Source organism: Ursus americanus, chromosome 35 (genome assembly GCF_024610735.1).
Source record: "Ursus americanus isolate L20-20 chromosome 35, mUrsAme1.1.p, whole genome shotgun sequence".
Classification (NCBI taxonomy): Eukaryota; Metazoa; Chordata; class Mammalia; order Carnivora; family Ursidae; genus Ursus; species Ursus americanus.
The window spans coordinates 21887375-21913856 of record NC_142161.1 but is presented as its reverse complement, the minus strand read 5'-3'; the positions used below and the strand labels follow the sequence as shown (position 1 = coordinate 21913856).

Genomic DNA, 26482 nt, shown 5'->3' with positions numbered 1-26482 from the left:
TTCTTCACAGTAGGCTGGGACAGTTAGCCCAAAGCCCATCAGCACCAAACTCAAATTCCTGCACATCTAACTGCCTTAAATACAGTCCAATTAGAATTTTTAAAAAATCATTTGAGAGACTGGCTGCTTTTCATACCCTGTGAAGCTGAACCTGACACCTGCTAGTTTTGGGTTAGATAAATTCAGTAACAATAAAAGACCTCAAACCGCTGTTGGCTTTCAGAGCTTTCTGACCCAGAGACCATTTACCTTGCTCCTGCATCACATTGCCTAGATAGGTAAACTTCATCTGAGATTTCCCTTTTCTTAGGGGCTTTTCTTCCCCACTTCTCCAACCAGTCAGTGGAAGAAGACTATATAAGAGAGTTGGCAAGCGGGTACAGAGTACTTAGTTTCTAGGGTTTCCAGGGATTTTAAACTTTCATACTAACCTCCACTTAGAGAATGCTTTAAGAATCCAGATGTTTCCTTACTTTATAGTGACTATCTGTTTCTTTCATGTTCTGCCAAGATGAAACAATCCGTATGACCTATCTCTGCATAAAGACACATGCTACTCTTTGGATTTGGTCAATCACGTTGGCTTGCTTTCTCAGCTTTCTGATGGACACCCCCACCCCCAAATATGATTTTATGGATTATGCATCTTGTTCTTGCTGTTAGGGTTGTTGATTGTTAGTGACTTTTTCTTGAGGTTTAATACTTCCAACACAGACTCAGAGGATACTAGATTTTGAATTTGATTTAGTAATTGAAGTGACGTTGTGTTTTCTATTGATTTGAAGGGGATGCATTTGTCATTTTTGAGGATGACTTTTGACGCAGAAGGCATTCTGTAAATGTCTGATACTCAAATACAACTGGTATTATGTTTCAAAAGAGGTTACAAATGTTTGGGTTAGTAAACTATTTAAAGCTAACATCTACCAAGTATTTACCTTATACTTAAAAATAATTATAAGAGCAGCCTTACATGGTAGATACCTAATTTTATGGTCAAGTAACACAGGCCTAAGGATGTTATATAATGTTTTCAATGTCAACATTGCTGGTAATTGATGTAAATTTGACTCCAAATTAGGGCTCTCAAACTTCAAAGCCTGGGCTCTTATTGCATATTACCCTGTCTCAAATCATGATAAAAATATGAAGGTTGAAATTATAATTGCTTGCAATGTAATAGTTGACTAAGACCCAAAATAAAAATTTTAAAGACCTTTTAAATTAGAGAAACTAGAAAGCCAAGTATACATTAATGATCATTGTCATTCATGACACCTATATGTCATGTATATGAATGAACTGTATCATTATTATACTTTTAATTTTAATTTTCTATAATTAAATTTCAACAAGTATATAAAACTCCAAATTGAACACACTTATTTGAAAAATAATAGCTAAATATGACACTGTTTTTACATCAGTGACACAGAAGAGTCATACTGAGAGATGTGTTAAACTGCTGGGTTTTCACTAGGCAGTCGTCACCATGCACGTTCATGGCATTCCTGAGAAAGCAATCTGTAGAGTTAGAGGTGGTTTAATGTAACACTAAGAAATAGCCATCTGCCTTAAACTCTGGCAGTTATTTCTGTTGTGTGTGACCTTGGTAGAGAAGTTAGCATTTCCAATCAGGGTGACTATAAAGCCATCCAAATTTTAAAGTTTCACTAGGAAAGTAGAAATTATTGAGCTCACAGAAGAGAAAATAATTTTTGTAAGCTTTGACATTAAACAAGAGGACCAAAATTGATCTTTCAGTCAATCTTATAAGATTATTATTTTTTTAACATTTGAACAATTACAGAGTTTTAGAGTTCACATATGGGGATTTTTTCATATCTGCAAACAGATGGCGTCTTGCACCATAGTCAGATTTCAACATTAGAATTATTAAAATGTTGAAAGTCAGAGACAAAACCATTTATAATAGTGATTCTTTCTTCATTGATCTACTCCTTAATATTATATATGGCTAAATAAAAGTAAAAATATAAATGGAACAGAGTCTATGTAGATATCCCATACCTCATTGTTTGCATTAATATTCTTAAAAATATGGGGTGCCTGGGTGGCACAACAGTTAAGCGTCTGCCTTCGGCTCAGGGCATGATCCCGGCGTTACGGGATCGAGCCCCACATCAGGCTCCTCCACTAGGAGCCTGCTTCTTCCTCTCCCACTCCCCCTGCTTGTGTTCCCTCTCTCGCTGGCTGTCTCTATCTCTATCGAATAAATAAATAAAATCTTTAAAAAATAAACAAATAAATAAATAAATAAATAAAAAGATACTCATATAGAAGTTTGTATGAAATTCTCAAGTCACAGACACCTAAAGTACTTTCATTTCTTGATTAGCAATCAGGTTCCAAAATTATGGGTAATTTTACACTGTTCCAAATTAATACAATTTATTTATTTTTAAAAGCTGTCTTTTACAAGATTAATCAATTTAAACTTAATCAAATGGATCAGTAAAACTGTTTACAGCTAGCTTCATGTACAGAAACATAGCACATACTTAGATATTTTCTAGCTAGTTATTGCTGGCATATGGAAAATTTCTGACTTTACGTACTGTGTAGCTAAAACTCTAATTGATGTTCTTGAGTTTTCTGGCTGTAATGGGAATAATATTTTTGGTAACTCTCTTGATGCATCTTCTCAACTTGTTTCTTTGTTTGCTTATCATCCACAATTTGGGAATCTGTGAAAAGATCAGAACAAAGTCCATGTGGGCATTGGGCGGGAGATGTGATATAGGAGAAATTCCTATGTCCTGTGGGGAGATGAGGGAAGAAGCCTGCTACTCCAAATCTGATGGATATGAAAAAGAGATTAGGGATATCGAGGCAAGGGGGACAAATAATTAGATACACATGCATGGATCTCCCCTTGAAGGTCGTGTTTTATTCAATAGATTGAAGGGAAAATAAGACCAAACCCCGGAATATTCTGTCCCAATTCTTTTTTAGAGTTCTAGCAATGGCACTCTGCTGGGGAAATTGAATGGTAATGGCACAGGGAGGTGAGGAAGACAGATTAGACTTGGGTAGAACTTCTGACTCCCCACATCCTTGCTGTGCCGTATGGAAAATCAGGAAACATCTACACCCCAAGGTAGGGGCAAGAACAGATGCTAAAAGAACAGATGATCCATTAGAGATCTGAAGTAGAAGAAAGAGGATTCTTTCTTGCAATAGCCGGGAACGTGTACAGCAGCAGTGGGTGACAACACATTGACTCTTAAAGCATATCAGCACTTTTTCACAGCAGTCCCGAGTCCAGGGATCAGATCAGGCAGCACCAGGAAACAATACAAACACTGCGTAGATCTATAGCCCCCATTCTCTCTCCCAGTCATGGGACCATTTGAGTTATCTGCACCTACAAATACAACCAGGTATTATCTTGAAGAGTAGCAATCAGGTAGGAATGAAGGATATATTTGAAAGACTGTGTATGTACCTTGCAGAAACAGAATTATCCAGAGGAAATTGTTTAAGCTAGAAAACACTTCAATTCCTAAAATACTCAAGTTGAAAACTTTCTCCTCTATTACCCAGTGGGGTCTGTGCTTACTTATGAGACTTGATTGTTACAAAATATACAGTTGTTCATTTGAATAGTAGTGAGTAAATGTTCTCTCATTAGTAATGTATCATTTATCTAGAATTATTACTTTGTTTCTACTGTTCCAATATATATATATGAATATTTTCCTTTCATGTATATTAGCACTGCTAAAAATTGCTAAATAGAAATGATAACAATAGTGTTTAGTTGGTTGTTGCTTTTAGTTGGAAAATTCTATAACAGTGCAACAAGTATGTTTGTGTTCCTTTGTTTCTAAGTTGTGATCTCACATATACTCTTAGATATATTTACCTTGACACTAGCCTGTCAGATGAATTTAGTTCTCTTTGACTATGTTCTCATAGGACACTGCACATACACAATATTTAGACATTCTACTATATTATGAATGAATTTGAACTTTTGACCTGGGCCTTCCACTGGACTTCCACTCTGACTGTAACACTTTGGTTCTCTGTGATCTTTAGCCCATGATATAATGTTGATTATATGATAGGTATTAAATAAATATTTGTTAGGCATTGAATAAATTTAAATCCAGAAAAACAAAGCCGGATACAAATGGATTATATATAAGTTTTTTGCTTCCAATTTTTTGAAATAATTTTCAACGTGCTTCACTTTAGGTATTTTATCAAAAATCTTTATAAGATACCTCCAACCAATAACATAATTTCATGTTTATTTGCCCAGATATTCTAACTTTTAAAATATGAATCCATTTATTTTATGTGCCTAACAAAAGCAATAAATTGGTGTTTTGAGAATATGCATTTGATTCTAAGGTAGAAGTGTTGTCTGAAAATAGACATTATAATTACACAGTATCATTATTACACTGTCATTAGAGATTATTTTAAAATATAATTAGCCAGAAAGATCAGGCATATAATGCATGAATCATCTTTGTATTTGGTGTGTATGTAAAAAGGAAATAGAAAGTTAATAAGTACTTTAAGATAATGAGCCTTTCCCTGAATTCCACTGTTTTTTGTCTGACTGATTCAATTTTCAGTTGAATCAGGCATCGTTTTTTCATTTTGTAGGCATTCTCAGTTTGTGACCTTTCTGAATTAAAAATGAGATAAGAATTTTAGATGATTTAAAGCAATATTTTAAAACATGTTCAATCAATCATCAGTTTCAGTTGCTTAAAAGTAAGAATTATCACTCTTTTCTGTTGCTTAATATGATGCATAAAATTTATGATACATTCAAGAGATAAGATTGAATACCCAGAGGTTTTTAAATGAAATAAATCCTATTTTAATTAAAATTGAAATGTTGAATTGAGTTTAGAAGCAAGTGAGTAAGTAGTAGAATGCAATTTGGAGAGCACAATGGCAAAATTCAGATAATTCAAGACTTATCTGAGTTACTATATACTATACACGAAGTGTTGAGAAGACAGACACTATGGAGCTGAGTGACAGTCCGTTTATTTCACTCCTTCCAGTTCCTCATCTGTAGAGTAAGTAGAATATAATAATATTATACCTATAAATTATTCTGCGGTTTTAAACATCTTAGTCTATGGGAAAATAATGAACTCTTACAGTGTGTCAAAGCATAGATTTTTAAAAATAAATAATAATGCCCTAAAACCCACATTATCTTTTAAAACACATTAGCATATATGATATGTGTAGAATAAGCTATTTAGCAGTTAATTTAGAGGCAAAGTCAATTAGTAAGTGATTTCAGTTGGTTATTTGTGGTTTCAGAATTTGAAGGATAACAAATTTTGTCTATAATTTTAATAAGAAACACAAATTGTAATAGGAAGTCATGCCGTTGAAGAGTCAATGTCTTCCTGTGTTTTATTCCCATAAAGACTTAAAAAAATACCCCATTGATGTTTTTCCCCATTATAAAAGCAATGCATGTTCTTTGTAACTAGTCAAAATATTTATGGTTCATAAAGAGAAAAAATAGATTTCTGGGTAAATAGTGACATGGAATAAGTCCCTGACACTCTTGCTTCCATATTCTTATCTGAAACAATGTAACGGAGATAAAGAAGTTTAAACATTATGAGTAAGGCTTTTCTAAGCATTGATTACAATTGGAGCAGAGGGAGGGTTTTCCTGGGGAAAGAAAGAAGACAGGTGATCTGGTCTAATATCTTTGTAAACAGTGTGATAACTGACTAACGATTTGCTAGGAATGTCTTCATTTATGGCATGTCTTCTTCAGGATGTCCTTAGTTTAGGATAACTGAACACAAGGTCTATGGATTAAGGGAGTATGGCTTCCTGACCAATGTCACATAAGCTGATTGAGCATCTAAATATGGGCACTTTTCTTATTCTAAATGCTCTCCATTTGTGAGATTACTTGCAAATCTCACTTGAGATATCATCTACTACTCTGAGCTGTAGAATGTGATGCAGAAAAGGAGGATCTGTGGAGCACATGAGTTGTCTTAGATCTCTATTTCATCTGTGGCTCTTGATTTCTTATATTCCTGAACTTACTATAACGCTTGATACTGTGTCAGTGTGATTTGACAATCTAATGTGTGTGTCACTCACATAAACTAAAGCAAATTTAGATAAAGTGTGTGACTGAGATATCATTCTATGTAGACCCCTATGAGGATGGAGATCTAGAGAGGATAAATAGGACTATTTTCTCTGCACCTGTTAGACCAATGGAATGGGAAAGAATATTGTTCTTTATGCCTGGGATGAAGACATGTAATTTCCTGATTATCTGAAAGAGGTTGGCATTTGGAAACCTATCGATGCTTTTCAGAGTGGGATACTATTTGTGGTTTTGATTCTTGGATGGGTGGCATAATCATGCTAATAGTGATGGAACTGGAAGGGTATGGAGTGAGCCAGAGCTCCTGATACATGCTTCATCGCTTCCAATCTATATGCTTCAGAAATACAACCATTTGAAATACCAACTTTACAGCTGGATAAGAAAGGTCCTTTAACGAGGCTGTGTACTTTAGATGATCTTATTCTGGCCTTTCATTGGCTGGTGCCCATTTCAAGGTGAGGATTCTATAGAACCGAAGTGATGATCTATGAGTTCATACTGTTGCTTCTACCCTGCAAATCAGTATTTACTGCCCAAATGGTCTTGAGCCTATTTCAGAAACCTATGGTGGCTGTCTTCCCAAATATGGACTACATAGCTGGTGTGCACACCTTGGGCTCAAGAGTTCATGCGGGGCTGTGGATGAGCAATAGATATGCAGTACAAACTGGACCTCAGCAAGCATGAGGCTTCCCAAAATTCACAATGGAACTAGATACAAAATTAAAAAGAGAAGAAGACAGGCCATGGACCAGGCATTGGTGGTAGAACTATGAGTTACAAACTCTAAATTTAATATTCCTGCCTATCTATCTTTGTTAAAATTAGAGGAATGAAGCTATGTCCTCCTTTTTATTGAAGGTACAGAGATTTCCCATCAACCCTCTGCCCCAGGCATGCACAGCTTCCCCGTTACCAACATTCCCCAAGAGTGAGGTACATTTCTTACAACTGATGAACTTTAATTGACACATCATTGTCACCCCGAGTCCATAGGTTACATTAGGATTCCCTCTTTGTGTTGTACATTCTGTGGTTTTGGACAAATGGGTTTGGACAAATGACGTGTATCTGCCACTATAGTATCTTATAGAGTATATTCACTGCCCTAAAAATCCTCTGCTCCATCTATTCTTCCCTTCCCTCCCCCACCTCTGGCAACTACTGATCTTTTTACTACTGTCTTTATAGCATTACCTTTTCAGAATGTCATGTAGTTGGACCCATACAATATGTAGCTTTTTATGATTGGCTTCTTTCACTTAGCAATATACATTTGTGTATCCTGAGTGTCTTTTCATGGTTTGATAGCTCATTTCTTTTTAGCACTGAATAATACTCAATTGTCTCGATGTACCACAGTTTATCCATTCACCAACTGAAAGGCATCTTGTTTTTCTCTTTCTAGGTTTTGGCAACTATGAATAAAGCTGCTATATATATCAGTGTGCAGGTTTTTGCATGGCTTTAAGTTTTTGACTCCTTTGTGTAGATACCAAGGAACATAACTGGTGGATCATATGATAAGAGAATGCTTAGTTTTGTAATAAACCACCAAACTATTTTCCAAATTGACTGTATCATTTTACATTCTCACCAGTAATGAGTGGGAGCTCCTGTTGCTTCATATTCTCTCTAGCATTTGATGTTTTCAGTGTTCTGGATTTTTGACCATTCTTGTAAACACGTACCAGTATCTCGTTGTTTTAATTTATATTTCCCTGATGTTGTATGATGTGGAGTACCTCTTCATATACTTATTTGCCTTCTGTGTATTTTCTCTGGTGAGGTGTCTGTTAAGGTATGGCCCATTGTTCAGCTGGGCTATTGTTTTCTTATTGTTGAGTTTTAAGAGTTCTTTATATATGCATATATTCTGAATACCCATCCTGTATCTGATATATCTTTTGCTAATATTTTATCTCATCTGTGGCTTGTTTTTTAACAGTATTTTTCACAGGGGATTTTTTTTTTTTTTAGTTTTAATAAATCCAGCTTATAAATTCTTTGTTTTATGAACTGTGCCTTTGGTGTTACATCTAAAAAGTCATCAACAAACCCAAAGTCACCTAGGTTTTCCCCCATGTTATCTTCTAGGAGTTTTGTAGTTTTGTATTTTACATTTAGGTCTGTGATTTATTTTGAATTCTTTTTGTGAAGAATGGAAGGTCTATATTTAGATTTACTTTTTGCATGTGGATGTCCAGTTGTTTCAACATCATTGATTAAAAGGACTATCTTTTCTCCATTGTTTTTCCTTTGTGAAAGACCAGTTGGCTGTATTTATGTGGGTTTATTTCTGGGCTCTTTATTCTCTCCCATTGACCTATTTGTCTATTATTTTACCAAGACCGCATATATAACCTTTTCTCAGCATTGTCTAGAAATTTAAATATTTGAATATTTGGTATGTATAGCATATTTTTACTCTTGTACAAGGCACAACAAATGTTGAAGCAGGTCTTCAATACTTTATTTTTTTTAAGGTATTATTTATTTATGTGAGAGAGTGAGAAAGAGCATGAGAGGGGAGAGGGTCAGAGAGAGAAGCAGACTCCCTACTGAGCGGGGAGCCTGATGCAGGACTCGATCCTGGGACTCCAGGATCATGACCTGAGTCGAAGGCAGTCACTTAACCAACTGAGCCACCCAGGAGCCCCAGGTCTTCAATATTTTCATCAAAAGATATCTGGAATAAAATTTAAAATTATTGGTAAGACTTTTATATATATATATGATATATATGTATGTATGTATAAATTTGCCCTCTATTTTTCTTATCTACCTATTCCACACCCTGGACCCATTTGAGATATTTCTAAACACCATAACCCATTGTGAAACTTAAACTTCTGTATATTTACTTCAAATATGCCCTTCCTATATTTGTTCCTTTACCTTATACCTATGGTTTTATAATTCCTTAGTTTTCTTGCAGTGTATCTGGACACTTGTAGCCTCCTTCCTTAGCAAACCTGGATTCCTGTTTTTCATTGGTACTGTCTCAGCAGACACTTCTATTCCATCTCACTAGGCCTCACCATTCCTACAAAATTCTATAATCTTCTCCTTCTCTCTGTTTGGGCAGCTGAGTACTAATACAAAAATCTGTATGAATAGGTCAAGTGGTGCAACTGTCTATTGAGGGAGTCTAATCTCCATAGGACTGTGAGTACACCCCATCAGTTCTTTCACTCCGTCATGGTCTGCTCGCTTAGAACATTTGTTTTTCAGGAATGATTCCAAAACTTTATTCTAGTCTTAAAGCTCAAACTAAGGATTCTTTAATCTGCCTGTATTTTTTTTTAATAACTTGAACTGGAGTTAATAATTTGGTAAATTTCATCATGCTTTTAGGTTTATGGATCCAGAAAAAACAATTGCTTCTTTTTGTTGTTGTTGCTCAGTAATATACCATATACTATTTTTTTCTTTTTGCCTTTTGTCCCCCTTCACCAGTTTCTCCTATACCCAAGCCCCCACCTCTGGCAACCACCGGTCTGTTCTCTGTATCTATGAGCTTTTTTCTTTTTTTGGTTCCACGCATAAGTGAGATCATATAGTATTTGTCTGTCTCTGTCTGACTTATTTCACTTAGCATAATGCCCTTTACATCCATCTATGTCATTGAAAATGGCAGAATTTCATTCTTTTTTTATGGCTGAATAACATTCCATTGTGTATGTATACCACAATTTCTTTATCCATTCTTCCATAGTGGACACTTAAGTTGTTTCCATATCTTCACTATTGTAAATAATGCTGAAACAAACATCTTTTCTAATTGGTGTTTTTTCATTTCTTCAGTTAATTACTCAGAAGTGGATTTGCTGGATCATATGGTAGTTCTTTGTGTGTGTTTTTTTCTTTTTTTAGAACTTCCATACCATTTTCCATAGTAGCTCCACCAATTTCCATTCCCACCAACAGTATACAAACAAGAATTAAGAATTTCTTCTTCTCCCCATCCTTACTAACACTTGTTATTTCTTATCTTTTTAATACTAGCCACTCTAACAGGTGTGAGGTGTTATCTAATTGTGGTATAGATTTGCATTTTCTTTATGATTAGTGATGGGGTTGACCAATTTGTCATTTGCCTGTTGGCTATCTGTATGTCTTCTTTGAAAAAAATGTCTATTTAGATCTGCCCATTTTTTTATTGGATTGTTGGGTTTTATACTATTGAGTTGTGTGAGTTCTTTATATTTTTATACTTTTGATATTAATCTCTTATCAGATGTAAGATGTGTAAATATTTTCTCCTGTTCAGGTTATCTTTTCATTTTGTTGATGGTTTCCTTTGCTGTTCAGAGGCTGCTTTCTATGATGTAGTCACACTTACTTGATTTTTCTTTAGTTCCTTTTGCTTTTGGTGTCAAATTCAGAAAATCATCACTAACACGTATGGCAAGGGGCTTACCATTAAAGTTTTAATCTAGGAGTTTTATGGTTTCAGGTCTTATTTTCAAGTGTTTAATGCATTTTGGTTTATTATTTTTTTTGCATGGTATAAGACAGTCACCCAGTTTCATTCTTTTTCACGTGGTTGTCCAGTTTTCCCAACCTCATCTATTGAAGAGACTACCCTTTCTCCATTGTATATTCTTGGCCCTCTTGTTTTAAATTAATTGACCATACATATGTGGGTTTATTTCTGGGCTCTTTATTCTGGTCCATTGATTTATGTGTCTGTTTTTATGCCAATGCCATAATACTTTAATTACTATTTTTTGTAATATAGTTTGAAATCAGGGAGAATGATGTCTTCAGCTTGTTTTCTTCTTGAGATTGCTTTGGCTATTCAGGGTTTTCTGTGGTTACATAGAAATTTTAGTATTATTTGTTTTATTTCTTTTAAAAATGCCATTGGAATTTTAAGATATTGCATCAAATCTATAGATTGCTTTGGGTTGGATAGAGATTAAATCAGTAACCAAAAACCTCCCAAACAAAAATGTCCAGAACCAGATGGCTTCACTAGTGAATTCTACCAAACATTTAAAAAAGAATTAATTACCAATCATTTTCAAATTCTTCCAAAAAAGAAAAGAGAGAACATTTTCTAACTCATTTATGAGACCAACATTACCCTGATAACAAAACCAGATAAGGATGCCAAAAAGAAAAAATAATTACCAGCCAACATCCCCAAGAAATATAGATGCAAAAAATCTTTAAAAAATACTAGTAGACCAAATTCGACAACATATTAAAAGGATCGTACATCATGATCAAACTGGGATTTATTTCATGGATGCATGGATATTACAACATCTTCGAATCCATGTGACATATCACATTAACGAAAAGAAGGATAAAAACTATGATCATCTCAATAGATACAGAAAAAGGCATTTGACAGTGTATTTCTGTCCAAAAATAATATATATTTTTATGTGGTTTCCTGTCCTGATGGTATGCCACTGCTCTGTAAACTCGTCTTACTTGAACAATAGATTGCTGATGTTATATGACAGTGAATAGGCTTACAGATATTAAAACACACTAATGGAAACTACGAGTATAGTTAATTAATGGAACCCATAATTGTCCAAAAACAGAATAACCCTGTACCAAATTGATTAAATCATATAGATATATGTACTTATATTGGTACAAAACAGTATTTTATATAATCCAATAGTAGTTTCTAATTAAATCCAAAGAGAAAAGGTGCACTAAAGAAATTTACTAAATATGGTAATGGTGTTTTATCAAAAATAAAGTACAATACTCATACTAAATGCTAAAGTAATACATGAACTTATATGAGTCATAATTAAGAAAGATGTCCACTATCAGTACTATTTTATTTTTTAAAGATTTATTTACTTCAAAGAGAGAGAGAGAACAGGGGTGGGCCAAAGAGAGGAGAGAAAGAATCCTCAAGCAGAAATACTTAACCGACTGAGCCAACCAGGCACCCCTACAAGAACTATTTTAAAACATTTTTTGGAAGTGGTAGCAACTTTAATAAAATCTGATAATGAAATTAGCAAATCTTGAAAACTGAGCTGAAATTATTTTAGTTACAGCTAAGATAATGAGGTACAAAAAGACATGAATTAAATATAATTGAGAGTTGAAGGTGCTTGGAGAAAAGAAAAAGTACAACAGTTAATAGCTTCTCTTTATTTTGGCAATGACTAATCTTGAATATGTAATAAATATACAATTTGCACAACATGAAAAAATTAAAATTTTTATCAATAAGTTAGGTTTTGGCCAATGTTAGTATTAAGTTAAAACATCCTTTATTACTAGTTTGGTGGATTTTTTTAAAAAATATGAATGTAAATTATATTTTATCAAATAGTTTTGCTGTATCTGTGTAGGTGATATTTTTAAACTACTATTTTTAATGATTGAATTAGTTTAATAGATATTCTGTTATTAGCACTTTCTTAGATTCCTTGGGAAAAACCAGTTTATTATATGTTTTATACTTACAGTAATTTCACAAATAATATTGGTTTTTAATTTTCCTTTCTTATATAAATTATTATACTGGCTTCATAAAATAGGTTGGGAGTGTTTCCTCTTTTACTATCAAAGAGATTAATAATAAGATCATAAATCATTTTTCCTTTTGTGCTTGACAGAATTGTTCTATAGAAAACCACTTGAAGCTCATTGTTTTTAATGGGGAGTAGATTTCAAATACTCATTTATTTTATACTTACTGGCACATTTGGGATTTCTCCTATTTGAATCTATTTTAGAAAGTGATAGTTTTCTATCCAATTGTTTAGTTATTTTTTATTTTAAAATGTATTGGCATTTTATAAAATTATTATTTTATCTTATTAATCTTTCTTGTAGCTGGAATGATGTCCTTTTTATTCCTAATGTTGCTTACATCTTAATTTTCTCTTAAAAATTCTTCTAGAGGTTTTAATTTTTCATTTTTATATTTTTACTTTATATTTTAGTATTTTAAAGTCTAATATTTATACAAAGAAATGTGCATATAATAATTATATAACAATCAGTTTTCACAAACTGGACACATCTAAGTAATACATCTAGATGAAGAAACAGAATCTTCCCCAGACTCCAAAGAACCTTCGTGCGGTAGTCATCACTCTGCCACCACCACCCCAACTATGCTCTGTATAGACTTTTTTTTTTTTCAAATTTTTATTTAAATTCTAGGTAGTTAACATATAGTTTAATATTGGTTTCAGGAGTAGACTTTAGTGATTGATCACTTACATGTAATACCCAGTGCTCTATACAGCAAGTGCCCTTCATAATACCCATCACCCATTTAGCCCAACCCACCCACCTCCTTCTATCAACCCTCAGTTTGTTCTCTCTCTTTAAGAGTCTCTTATTTCACTCTCTCTCTCTCTCTTGCCCCCCTTCTCAAATGTTCATCTGTTTTGTTTCATAAATTCCACATGAGTGAAATCATATGGTATTTGTCTTTCTCTGACTGATTTTGCTTTAGTGTAATATACTCTAGCTCTATCCATGTCACTGCAAATGGCAAGATTTCGTTTTTTAAATTATTTATTTATTTATTTATTTATTTATTTATTTATTTATTTATTTTTTATGATATAGAGAGATAGCACAAGTGTGAGGAGGAGCAGAGGAACAAGCAGACTCCCCACTGAGTGCAGAGCCCTACGCAGAGCTGTATCCCAGGACCCTGAGATCATGACACGAGCCAAAGTCAGATGCTTAACTGAGATACCCGGATGCCCCAAGATTTCATTATTTTTGATAGCTGAGTAGTATTCCATGGCATATATATGTACCACCTATTTTTTTTGTTTTTTAAAGAGAGAATGAGAGAGAGAGCATGAGAGGGGAGAGTCAGAGGGAGAAGCAGACTCCCTGCTGACCAGGGATCCTGATGCAGGACTTGATCCCGGGACCCCAGGATCATAACATGAGCTGAAGCCTGTCACTTAACCAACTGAGCCACCCAGGTGCCCTGTACCACCTATTCTTTATCCATTCATCAATCAGTGAATACTTGGGCTCTCTCCATAGCTTAGCTATTGTTGATAATGCTGCTATAAACATCTGGGTGCATGTATCCCTTTGAATCTTTATTTTTATAACCTTTGAGTAAATACCTAGTAGTGCAATTGCTGGATTGTAGGGTAGTTCTACTTTTAACTTCTTGAGGATGTATAGGCTTCTAACAGCATAGTTTTTGTCATTTTGGTATTTTCTGTGGATGCCTGATTTCTATTGATAAACATTCATTTTAGGTTTGTGAAATTCATCTATATTATTCCATGTCATTTTCAATTATTTATTCCCATTGTTGTGTAGTATTCCACTGTATGAACTTAATAGAAATTATTCATTCATTCTGTGCTTGATGAGCTTTGGGGTGGTTTCCAGATTGGAGCTACTAACATATGAGCATTATGATGTATAATTTAATTTTTTTTAAGGACATTAGTTTCTGGGGCATAAAGTATGCATATATTCAGTTTTAGTAGATACGGACAAACAGCTGTCTAAACTGTTTGCCAAATTAGGTACCCCTCATCACCAATAACAATAGTATGTGAAAGCTCCTGTTAATCCAAATGTTTTCCATTACTGGTATTCTCCTTCATTTGTCACTTTATTTTTTATAAGTGTGTGGTATTATATCCTTATGGCTTAATTTACATTTATCTGATGCTTGATGTATATTTACTGCTGAGTTACTAAGTTATGAACTTACATTTTTTCTTGTATATTTTTTCATAAATCATTCCTTGTAACATTTGCTAGTTATGTCACCTCTTAATTTTCTAATGTGTAAAATAAGTAGATCAAACAGGAAGACCTCTAAGTTACACTCAGTTTTAAATATCTTATTCAATCCATATGAGGAATGAATTCCTATAGTATGCCAAAACATTGTGTTACAAACCAAAATGATAGGTATTATATCTGTAGAATTAATTAACTATTTGGCAGTTAATTTAGGAAAAGTGGCTGTTCATACTTGACCTCAGTGGGTTGTTTTTATTAAGAATTAGAAGGATGACAATTCCGGGGCGCCTGGGTGGCTCAGTCGTTAGGCATCTGCCTTCGGCTCAGGGCGTGATCCGGGCGTTATGGGATCGAGCCCCGCGTCAGGCTCCTACACTGGGAGCCTGCTTCTTCCTCTCCCACTCTTCCCTGCCTGTGTTCCCTCTCTTGCTGGCTGTCTCTCTGTCAAATAAATAAATAAAATCTTTAAAAAAAAAAAAAAAAGAAGGATGACAATTCCATTTACCATTCAAGTAGGAAAGAAGAGTATAACAGAAAGTCATATGCTTGAAGAGTCGCTATTTTCCCATTTAAGCCTGTATTGGATTTTAATATTGAGAGACTTAAAAATATACTTAATTTATTTTTCCCCAATTCTATTTATATATACAATGTGAGATATATTTTTATCTATCAATATACTTGATGAATTTGAGAGGGGAATTTTTATATAAAAAGGTGTAGATTAGGCGATTAATGTCAAAGGAGGAAAGAAGGTGTGAAATAGAGTTCTTACTTGACTTCACCCATATGCCTTTTTCCTTTACTGAGTTTAATCTGTATTTTTTCTGCAATAAATCATAACTATGAGTAGAACAGTTTTTCTGGTTTCTGAGTTCTTCTAGTGAATCTCCACATTTAAGTTGCTCTTGGGGACCTCATGTAACTTAAAGAACCTATTTTTTTCCACCTAAACAAATGACCTTTAGGAATATTTTAAAATATTAAATGTTGTATAAATGAATAAATATACAAAGTTTGGTAGTTTTTATTGATAGCAAAAATTACATAGCATGTTACAACTAAGCAGAAATGTATGTCCTTTAGAGTTGTTTTGCAAATAACTTTAAAGTCATATCACTGAATGGCCATACGCATATAAAATTTTTAAAAATGTGGAGCTACTCTTACACCTGTTGGTTCAATACCTGTAGTATTGTACTGCTACCAACCCATTTCTGCTATTACCAAGGCACCTCTAGAGCTCTGAGAAGCAGATTCTGAAAGTGAGTCACTCATGTTAAAGTAGGAAAAACAATATCAAGTCCATAGTTTGGTTTTGGATGGCTGCTATGACGAGAAGCAAGTGCTGCGTAAAAATCTATGTGGAACCTGAAATGAAGGTGATAATGTTCAGTCTGATTTCAAAGTTTGAGAAGTCCTGCAGTGCCCGAGAGTTCCCTGTATACACCACAGTATGTAATAGATGTTACTTAACAATTAGATTTGTATTCATTATTTTTTGAAGTGATTATGAAGTTTTTAGACCATAAATACTAAGTTGTTTAGCCGCTCAGTAAACAATTACGTATTTCTTTTGGCCTAAGTGATGCTATGGAATAAAACACAACACAATACTAAGAGTGCTGAGAACAGAGAAAGTTAGGGAATGTCTTATCTATGGCATTTAGTAATCTAGAATCCCAGGCTTCCTTTACCTCAGGGTTATTGAACCAGGATCTAAATTTCATAGAGACCAACCAGAAGTTTAACAAGCACCCTCACTGACTGATAATTTACGTCTACATTTCCACTATTAATTCTTTGTTACTGCCTAGGATTATTCTCTGCCTAGTAGTTGTAGATCTCATGAAGTTCAGCTTAATGATATTGCTCATATTTGTTATGGTCAATTGGTAAAGTGTTTTATATTAATGTTATAATTATTTTCATTATCATATGTATATGGGCATTTTTGCAGCAATGCACAGGTTTCAAAGAAATTGTAATCTTAAGACCTCCCATTGGAAGCAATTAGCACTTAAAATGTTTATCATGAAAACTCTAATTGTTCCTTAATACATTGCACTCTCAGTTAAATTTTAATGAGGTTATTTATTTAGTCTTCTGACGATAGGCCTTTATATTCTACATATGCCTTTGATGGTGAGTATTAATGAGCTAGTATAAAATAGTTCTGTAAAAAGGACTTCCATAGGATTCTTTGATCTGTGGAAGTGTTAACAGTTTTGTCATTCATTAGCTTACAAATGTTGAGAGCAAAGGGCACTATTAGCTCTTGCAGGAAGGCTTACTTCTGGCTTAACTGTGGAGAAAGAAGAAGGTTGTAGAAGAGTGTTGACTTAAAGCTAGTCATACGGATGGATTAATCAATGTGAGAGATGCTGTGAGGAAAAACAGTTGTGCAATAAAATCATTTGGAAAAAGCATGATACAATGTATCTTCATGATTCATCATCCCAGTTTTCCTATTAAGTGCCCAGAGTATGTCTGTACTAAATAATCAAGGTAAACATTGTTAAATTCAGTGATTGGCTACCAAAATGTCATTTTTTTTTCAGATAACACTGTTTTAGTCCAAATAATTAGCATTCCTTGCAAGATACTTTGAGATGTGCTATGTAAGAAATGTAATATAATATTCAACAGCACTCAGTGTTGATTGACTGTCTATTATATATCAGTCACTGCTAGATGCTGGGTGTGCAGTGATGAAGATAGGTGGGTATAATCTCTTATCCTTCTGGAAATAGACAGTCAATTCAATAAGTTGCTGAAATAAAGTGTGGGCGTATTTTATCACCATACTGTGATTTGACATCATGTGCCAGGTGCAGTCTGATTCAGTCTAAAGTGACCAAAAGAGAATTTTTAGAAAAGAGCTAAAGAAAGATCTGAAATATGAGTAGTTGTGTGTGTATACAGTGTAGTGCATGAGACAAATAGAAACAGAGATAGAGACCGAGACGGAGAGAGAGACAGGCAGCCTTGGGGGAGGCAGAGACTATTCCAGCTTTGGAAATCTCCTAAGGGACATTGCATTTACTTATCCATTGACTGTTTTTTCCCACCAAAATGAAATCTTCATGAAAGCAGAAACGGTATTTGGTTTCCCTTCAGATGTTGCCCCAGATAATAAGAATGTTGTCTAGAAGGCTGCAGATGCTTTAAAAAAATAAAATTTGTTGAGGCAAAGGAACATGAAAATATTCAGTCAAGTTGAACATAGATTGAAAAAGCTTAGCGTGAAGAGAAGAAGTGTACAGCAGAAACAAGCTCCTGATTCATTGCCATGTGCTATGGACCAAACACGTTTCTGTAAAATTTGTATGTTGAAACTCTAGTCCCCAGAGTGAATGATATTTGGAAATGGGGTCCAAAGTAATTAAGGTTAAATTAGGTCAGGGTGGGGCCCTGATCCAATAAAATTAGTGTCTTTATAAGAAGAGACACAAGAGAGCTGGCTCTATCTTTCTTTGATGGATATGCATGGAAAAAATGCCATGTGAGGGTATGGTGAGAAGGTGGCCATCTATAAAGCAGGAAGAGAGCTCTCACAAAAACAAACAAACAAAAAACAGATTTGCTGGTGCTTGGTCATGGGCTTCTAGCTTTCAGAATTGTGCGAAGATACATTGCTGTTTCAGGCATGTAGTCAGTGATATTTTTTTGTTATGGAAGCCCAAGCAGACTAAGACAACATGCTTTATCATTTAGTATACATTCTGTGCCAAATGAGTAGGCATTTAAAGTTTTTAAGCAAGAGCATTAGAAAATCACTCTGACTGCAATGTAGAACATGGTTGTAGGCTATTGTGAAGTGGCCATGGAAGACTTAGATGTATTTGAAAACGTAAATTGACAGAATTTTATTCCTAACTGCATAGTAGAATTTTATGCCTATAAATTCAAATTTGAGTTATTGGGGAAAGCTGAAGTGTTCAGTGTTGGTCATGTTGAGTTTGATGTTATAAGATATCTAACAAAGACATCCAAGAAGCAGTTCAATATATATGTCTGGAAGTTGAGAAGAGGGATGGCCTAGAACTATAGATTTGCTCTTCATTGAAATTTATGTGTGACTTCAGTCCGTGGGGAGATTTTTAAAAAAATAGTAGAGAAGAGAACCTAAAAAACAGACCTAAGGAAGAATACAATTTAAAGGACTAGAGGAGCCAAAGAGCTTACAATGAAATATGTCCAATCATAGAGTGGAAACATCAAGGGGATATTCGTGGAAGAATTAGTGGAAGGAAAAACGGAAATATGATAAATGATTTCAAATTGGACATAGTATATTTCTTCAAAACATGAAGAAAGACATTTCCTCCTTCAAAACCTGATATAAAGAGCAAGATGTGGGTGAAGGTGGTCAAAAGGTACAAACTTTCAATTATATGAAAATAAGTTCTGGGATGCTGTGTACAACGTGATGATTGTAGGTAGTAACAGTGTTTGTATATTTGGAAGTTACTGAGAGAATAGATCTTCAAAGTTGTCATCAAAAGGAGCAAACAAATTTTGTAACTGTGAAGTAATGAATTGTTAACTACACTTGCGGTAATCATTTCACAGTGTGTACATATACCAAATCATCATGGCATACACCTTAAACTTATACAATGTTACACGCCAATTATGTCCCAATGAAAATGAAAAAAGTGATAACCTATATTAAAACACTTATTCTACTTATCAAAATTAAATTTCAAAATGAAAGAAAACTGCTCTGATATCCATCTTAATGGCCTGTATGTAGAAATCCTTCTAATATGAGACATTATTTTACTTTTCAGAAGGTATCCGTCATCAAAAACAGCATTGAACCCCTTGATAAATATGGTTTTGTGGGCCCTACACAAACACAGTGGTCACACATTTATGAAGAACATCTAATGTGTATCATACAAATATTGTTAATTATTTAACAACAAATATTTCACTATTGCAAAAATATAAAGATGTAAGAAGTAGTCCTATTTATACATATTAGAATGGGAAAGAAAAGAACATTGAATTAAATAAATGGTGAATAAAGCCTTGATCCTAAAACACCTGATCACATAATTAAAATAGTTAAGGAAGAGAAATGACAGGCTTTATAATAATAGTATGGTGGTTTGAGTATTAAGTTTTAAATTTCTTGATATTCAAATATATTTGATTTTTATTTTATAGTTAAGTAACTTATATAGACTCTATTTTAAAGTTCTCCGGTGAAATTCAAGTGTATTGGAAGTCCCATTACCCAGATGATGACAGAAAAATATGGAGAAAAATTATTTTCTTTCTTTTTCAGGTTACAAATGAAATTCTTTATTGTCACTTGTCTCTAGAGTTGAAATGCAAAATATTAATATAGGCAATGAATAGCATTTTGCCATATGAATGGTATAGTAAACAAAAGAAAGGGAATATTGACGGAACAAAAGAATATTGAGTAAAAGGGAGGGAGACTTACAGAACAGCGATGTTTTTAAGCACTGCAATTATTTCCCTAGTCAATCTTCCACTAGGAAAAATTTTTAAATATGTACTTATTTTCTTGTAGAGCAATTTACAGTCTACTTAATGATACTTATTTTTGGATTATATAAACCATATAAGCTTCTAATTTCTTATGTAATAGGATTTGTATTCATTATGCAGTACTCAAAATAATAGCAAGATTAACAGTTTTTAATTGGATGAGATCCTTACATTCATTAAGTTATTTTTTTAATAAATATTCTATTATACTATTTTTGCTATTCTCACAGTTGCACAAAAAATTAGGGGATCATGGGAAGTTCTGCTTGCTACAAGCAGGTGTGTGATTTTTTTTTTTTTTTTTGAGATGGTAGATTATCCTTGCGACAAATGAGAAACTTAGTAATACAATTTATCAGACATTTATATTTAGGAGAATGGCATTAGATTTGCTTTGAAAGAATTTCTAATTTTTGAAAAATATTGATCTAATTATTTAAGTATGAATATTAATTGTTTAATAAAAGAAGAACCATGTGTTTGGGGCCTAAAGTTTTTATAATTTTATTTTTTTTACATTTTAAGCATTTATTTATTTGAGAGAGAGAGACAGGGGAGAGGGACAGATGGAGAGGGAGAGAGTCCTAAGCAGACTTCTGAGATAATGACCTGAACTGAAACCAAGAGTTGGACACTCAACCAAACTGCACCACCCAGGTTCCCTTAGCCTCTTTTAAAAACAAGACGTAAAGTTATAAATAATAAATTTGGTAATTTATGTCCACTTATTTTCATTGAGAATGAAATGACAAAAATATAAATTATAAAATGCTTATTAATACCATAAGCATAATGAAATTCAAAAAGTGATTATTAATCTTCTGACATCTCTAATTATTCCCATACTTTGGCTTGCATATTTATATTTTCTCTTCATATGACCATGACTTTATAATAAAATTTTCTATAGAAGAAATAAAAAGGTAATTTGCAGTTTCCTCTATTATAGTTGCTCAGAATTTGTTTTTAATTAGTAAGATTTGACTCTCCACATGGATGTGTTCACTCAAGAGTAGCACTGTAGTAACACTTCAGATGTGTGTTATATCAACTAGAAATTCTGATAATTTCTCTTTTGCATGAGAAAAGGTAAAGGAAAAAAGTATTGTGCATATACAATATATTGCATATACTGCATTACACATAGTGCATTATATATTCCTGATAGAATTTGATTAAAAACTGACTAGAATTAAATCTTCCACTTGCAATTTTGCTCATGAAATTTTTGGAAGAATTTGCATGACTCCCTTCTTATTCTGTTCATTTTAAACTTTGTTGCTCTTCCACTATGTGCATACATCCCATGCGAAGAATTATAGGGCACATTCTATCATGATAAGTGCTCATCCCCTGAGCCTCTGTGCTGTAATGTTAGGTAAGTTGGCATCGTGGATAGTCTACCAGATGGTCACCAATAACCTAACTATACATGGAAATCACTGCAATTCGTATAAAGACATTCCTCTATACTTGAATTAAATATAGCACAAATCCAACTTCTTTCCTGGATCCCCAAAGTGCTCACAACCACACCAGCAACATATAACTGTCTATAAAATGCAGGGCTTTTACTTTATTTCAGTTAAAATATTACTCTTGATTTTTTTTTTTAGTGTAGGATCACATGAACACATTGCCGGCGTTTCTCCCAAGGTCCGGAAGGGGCCCGGGAAAGTGAACAGCGCTGTGTTAAGTTTCATTAGCTCCCCATTAATCTACCTCTCTGCTTCCATTCTTAATCACGTATCTTTATGACTACTAAAAACAGCTTCCCAGGAATAAAAATAATACATGATGTATTTCAGTGACTGGCAAGGTGATTAATTATAGGCTAAAATCTGGGTTATTCTTCATGAGAAAATAATTGCTATGATTATCTTTAGACCTGATATGCATTTAAATGAAGTATTTTAAAAGAAATGATCTAATTGTCTTGATTTTGTTAAATTTCCAGATCTTATTCTTCTTATGGAAATCAGTTCTTGTAATACTGGAGTCTTAAGATAAATCCTTTTAGTGATGACTAATTAATAGAATGTCAAAGATGATGTTTGCACTTTATATTTTCCATTTACAATGTTACATTTTCCTAAAAACCAAAATTATTGTGAAATCCTGAAACTATCATAAAATCTAAATAAAATTACCTCTGGGTTTTATAATAAAGTGGAAAATATTACCTTTCATTGTTATAAAGATGGCTTTATTTTATGTGAATTAATTAAGCCTCAACTGATTATAACAGATAATGTTTAAAAAGAGATTATTTTGCTTGAAAGTACAGCGTCTGACAATTTCAATACAACAGAAGCAATTTGTCTAGTACCATTTTATGCACTTAACTTTTATAAATAAGTAATGGGAAATGAATCCATACATGTTACAAAAGGACTTTTGATAGTTGGTACTAACATGTAAATGGACTTTTAGCATTGGTACCTTGGGCTGTAGCAAACTGAAATAAATCCTTAGTGACCTGGCAAACTTTTTCACTTCAGCATTGAATTCAGTGAAGTTGTCTCTTCTGATAAGCTTTGAGTTTGAGTTTAACTGTTCATTTATTTCTATTCCATAGTGAATATTGAGAGCCATTTCAGGAATCTGATTGGCATCCTCCAAGGAGAAACACTCTAAACACTAGAAGCCTTTTAAGGGGATCCTGTGCACTCTTAATAACTAGTCATATAAAAGTAGATACTATTAAACCCAAGCTCACTTTTATTGAATATTTTTCTTTGAACCTTTAGTGACTTTCTCATTGTGATTTATATGTCTGAAAAAGGAACAAAATATATTACACAGGATAGTTCTTTTTGAAGTTCAGTAATTGTTCAGACTCTCTCCATAGGCAAGACTGTGGCATTTGGACATGATTTTTCTAGAATGAGGAATTACAAATAAAATTCCAAAGATAGGCAGTTGTATCTAAGCAGCATTTAAATTTAAAGTAGTCTACATTCTAGAAAACACACACTATGCATTCAAATTGATTCACATTTACAAGTACTTAAAAGGTATGGGAAAGCTGTTAATAAGAAATGTAAAGCACCCAAGTTATCTTTAATAATTTATTTATTTTTTGAAGCTAAATTGGGTCTTATGTTAGAAAACTCTTCCACTAAAAGAAGTTTACACCAATGTACTTATTTTATAAGATATTTATGTTTCTATTATATGAGACCATTACTATGGTTGGCCAAAGAGCATTATATAAACAATCCAAGTAGGTAAATTCTCATTATCAGAACAATTTACATAAAATAAAAAGATGTAGAGTGGTGTATAAAAAATATTCCTTTGTAGAGTTATTGGGCCATATAAACACTATGTACTGAGTAATTTTAGAACACAAAAGCATATTATTGAGTAAATATACATTACAATTTTGAACATTAAGTAGGTGGAAATAGGAAGGCTTCTTAACTATATGCATGACTGTATGACTAATAAGTGATTTGGTAGCATTTCTTAGAAATTTTGATGAAGCATGTACACCTCGTGCCCAAGAATCTGCTTGGATAATTATGAATATGTAGGACAATCTAAGGTTAAGTGAAAATATCCAGGGTGAGCAGCACTACAAAAAGATTGTTCAGGCTTTGGAATTTAGTAGAATCTACCTTTGATTATGGCAGTGGGCATAATTTGCAAATACTCTGCCAAAATGCAGAGGCTGTATATTCCCATGTCTTCAGTGACCAGGACAGTAACATGAATATCACACAAAAAACAAAACAAAACAAAAAACCTTCAAACATAGAGAACTGTAGGCAGTGCGGTAAAGTAGAAACCTCTCCCAACTAAAAACACTTGAACACATTCTTTTTAACAGCATGCCATTTAATCAAGATATCTACAGGCTACAGATGGACTGTAGGCCTTGAGTTTGCTATTCCCTGACACAATGCCTAAGGAAAGTAAATGTGTCTGTTGCCCTTCGGTTACTTCCTAAAGTCTAGGAACCATGTCTTATATATTTTTAAGGAGATCATAAAATCAATTTTTAAGGTATAGTTTACACATAATAAAATGTACTAATTTTCAGGTGTTCAGCTCAATGGGTTTGACAGGCAAACACAAATAAACATCACACTAAAAAAAAAGGTATATAACATTTTCGTTATCCCTGAAAAGTAAATTCACCCACACTACATTCAGTAAATCACTCCTCCCAATACCCGGCCTTGGTCAAAACTGATCTGTATCTGTCACTGTAGATTAGTCTTGCCTTTATATTGTTTCAGATAAATGAAGGGGCGCCTGGGTGGCACAGTGGTTAAGTGTCTGCCTTCGGCTCAGGGCGTGATCCCAGCGTTCTGGGATCGAGCCCCACGTCAGGCTCCTCCGCTATGAGCCTGCTTCTTCCTCTCCCACTCCCCCTGCTGTGTTCCCTCTCTCGCTGGCTGTCTCTATCTCTGTCAACTAAATAAATAAAATCTTAAAAAAAAAAAAAAAGATAAATGAAATCATGCTGTTGGTGCTCTTTGTGTTTGACTTCCTCTGTTCAACATCTTATTTTTGAGATGTTATTGAGTGTATCAGTTTGCTATACTTTATTGCTATTGTTCCATTAAATAAGCAAAACAGCTTTTTTAAACTCTTTTACTGATGGACCCTTAGTCTATTTCCATTTATCGGCTACCGTGAAAAAAAGTTGTTATGATCATTCATGTACAAAACTTTTTGTATATGTTTCATTTTTTTGGTTGAATACCTATAAATATAGATGTTTTGTCATAAGCTAAATGTATGAACAACTTTACAGGAGACTGCCAAGCCACCTTCCAAAGTGGTTATCTTATTTAGCAGAGCATTGGAGTTCTCATTACATCACATCCTTGTCCATACTTGATATTTGTCTGTATGTTTTCAAAATTTTTACTATTTCACTTGGTGTCTGAAAGATTTTCATTTTGATTTGACTTAGATTTCACTGATGAATAATGACGTTGAACATCCCACGTATTCAGTAACCTTTTTCTGTATTCCTTTTGTGAGGCGTCCTTTCCAATTTGGGGCCCATTTTTATTTGGTTGTTGTAATCTTATTATTAACATCTTTATATATTTTAGACAAATGTTCTTGTTTTATAGTTTTTAATATGCATTGTCTATATTTTCTGAAGTTCATTCCTAGGCGCTTCATGTTGATCTAATGTTATTTTGAGTGATTTGTTTTTAAGGATTATAATTGTTTAATGCTATTATATTGAAATAAGATTGATTTTCATATTTTCACTTGGTAATCTGTACTTTCTACAAGTGTAGTTATTATTTCTAGTAGTATTTTTGTAGATTCCTTAGCATTTTTTATTAGCATAACCTCTGTGAGTAGACAGTTTTATTTATTCCTAAACATTTTTCGTGATTTTTATTTTTCTGTATAGCAACGGCTACAACCTCCAGTAAAATGTTAAACAGAAATAGTGAGATCAGACATCGTTGCCTTTATCCCTGAGGGAAAGTGCCAGTCCTTTGTCATTACACATGATATTAGTTATATATTTTTTTCACTATGCCTTTTAGTCTTTTCTGCATCTATTGAGATATGCTATTTTTTCCTTTCTTCTTATTCTTAATGTCATAAGCTACCTCATATATTCAATCAACCATCTAATCTTAGGATAAATTCCTCTTGGTCATAACATAATTTTATAAATATGTTATATATGATATGCTAATATTTTAAATCACTTTTATCAGGGTATAATTTACATGTATATTTACAAATATTTTGTTAAGGGTTTGTGTGTGTGTGTCCATGTTTATAGGGAATAATTCTAGTAATGTTTTTCTCATATTTTCATAATAGTGGCTTCCTATGTTAAGTTTGAGGGTGTCCCTGCTTCTCTCTTCGTCTGAAAAAGTTTGTGTTAACATAGATATTATTTCTTCTTTCAAGGTGTCATGGAATTCACTTCAAAAGCCACTCGAATTTGGAATGTTCAGGTGAGAACACTTTTACTTAAAATTCAATTAATTCGATATTCCTATTTATATAGGACTACTTATATTTTCTGTTTCTTACTGTGGATGTTTTATAGTTTGACCTTAAGTAATAGGTCATTTT

At 33.5% G+C, this 26482-nt stretch overlaps 1 long non-coding RNA gene across 3 annotated transcripts in view; it reads left to right on the top strand.

Moving 5' to 3' along the window:
- The window catches only part of LOC148107128 (uncharacterized), a 258097-nt gene that overhangs the window by 168314 nt on the left and 63301 nt on the right, over window positions 1-26482 (top strand). For all 3 annotated transcript variants that reach the window (XR_015723016.1, XR_015723018.1, XR_015723017.1), the window contains exon 3: window positions 26315-26361. This is a non-coding gene — a long non-coding RNA (uncharacterized LOC148107128). The remainder of the gene's footprint in view (window positions 1-26314; window positions 26362-26482) is intronic.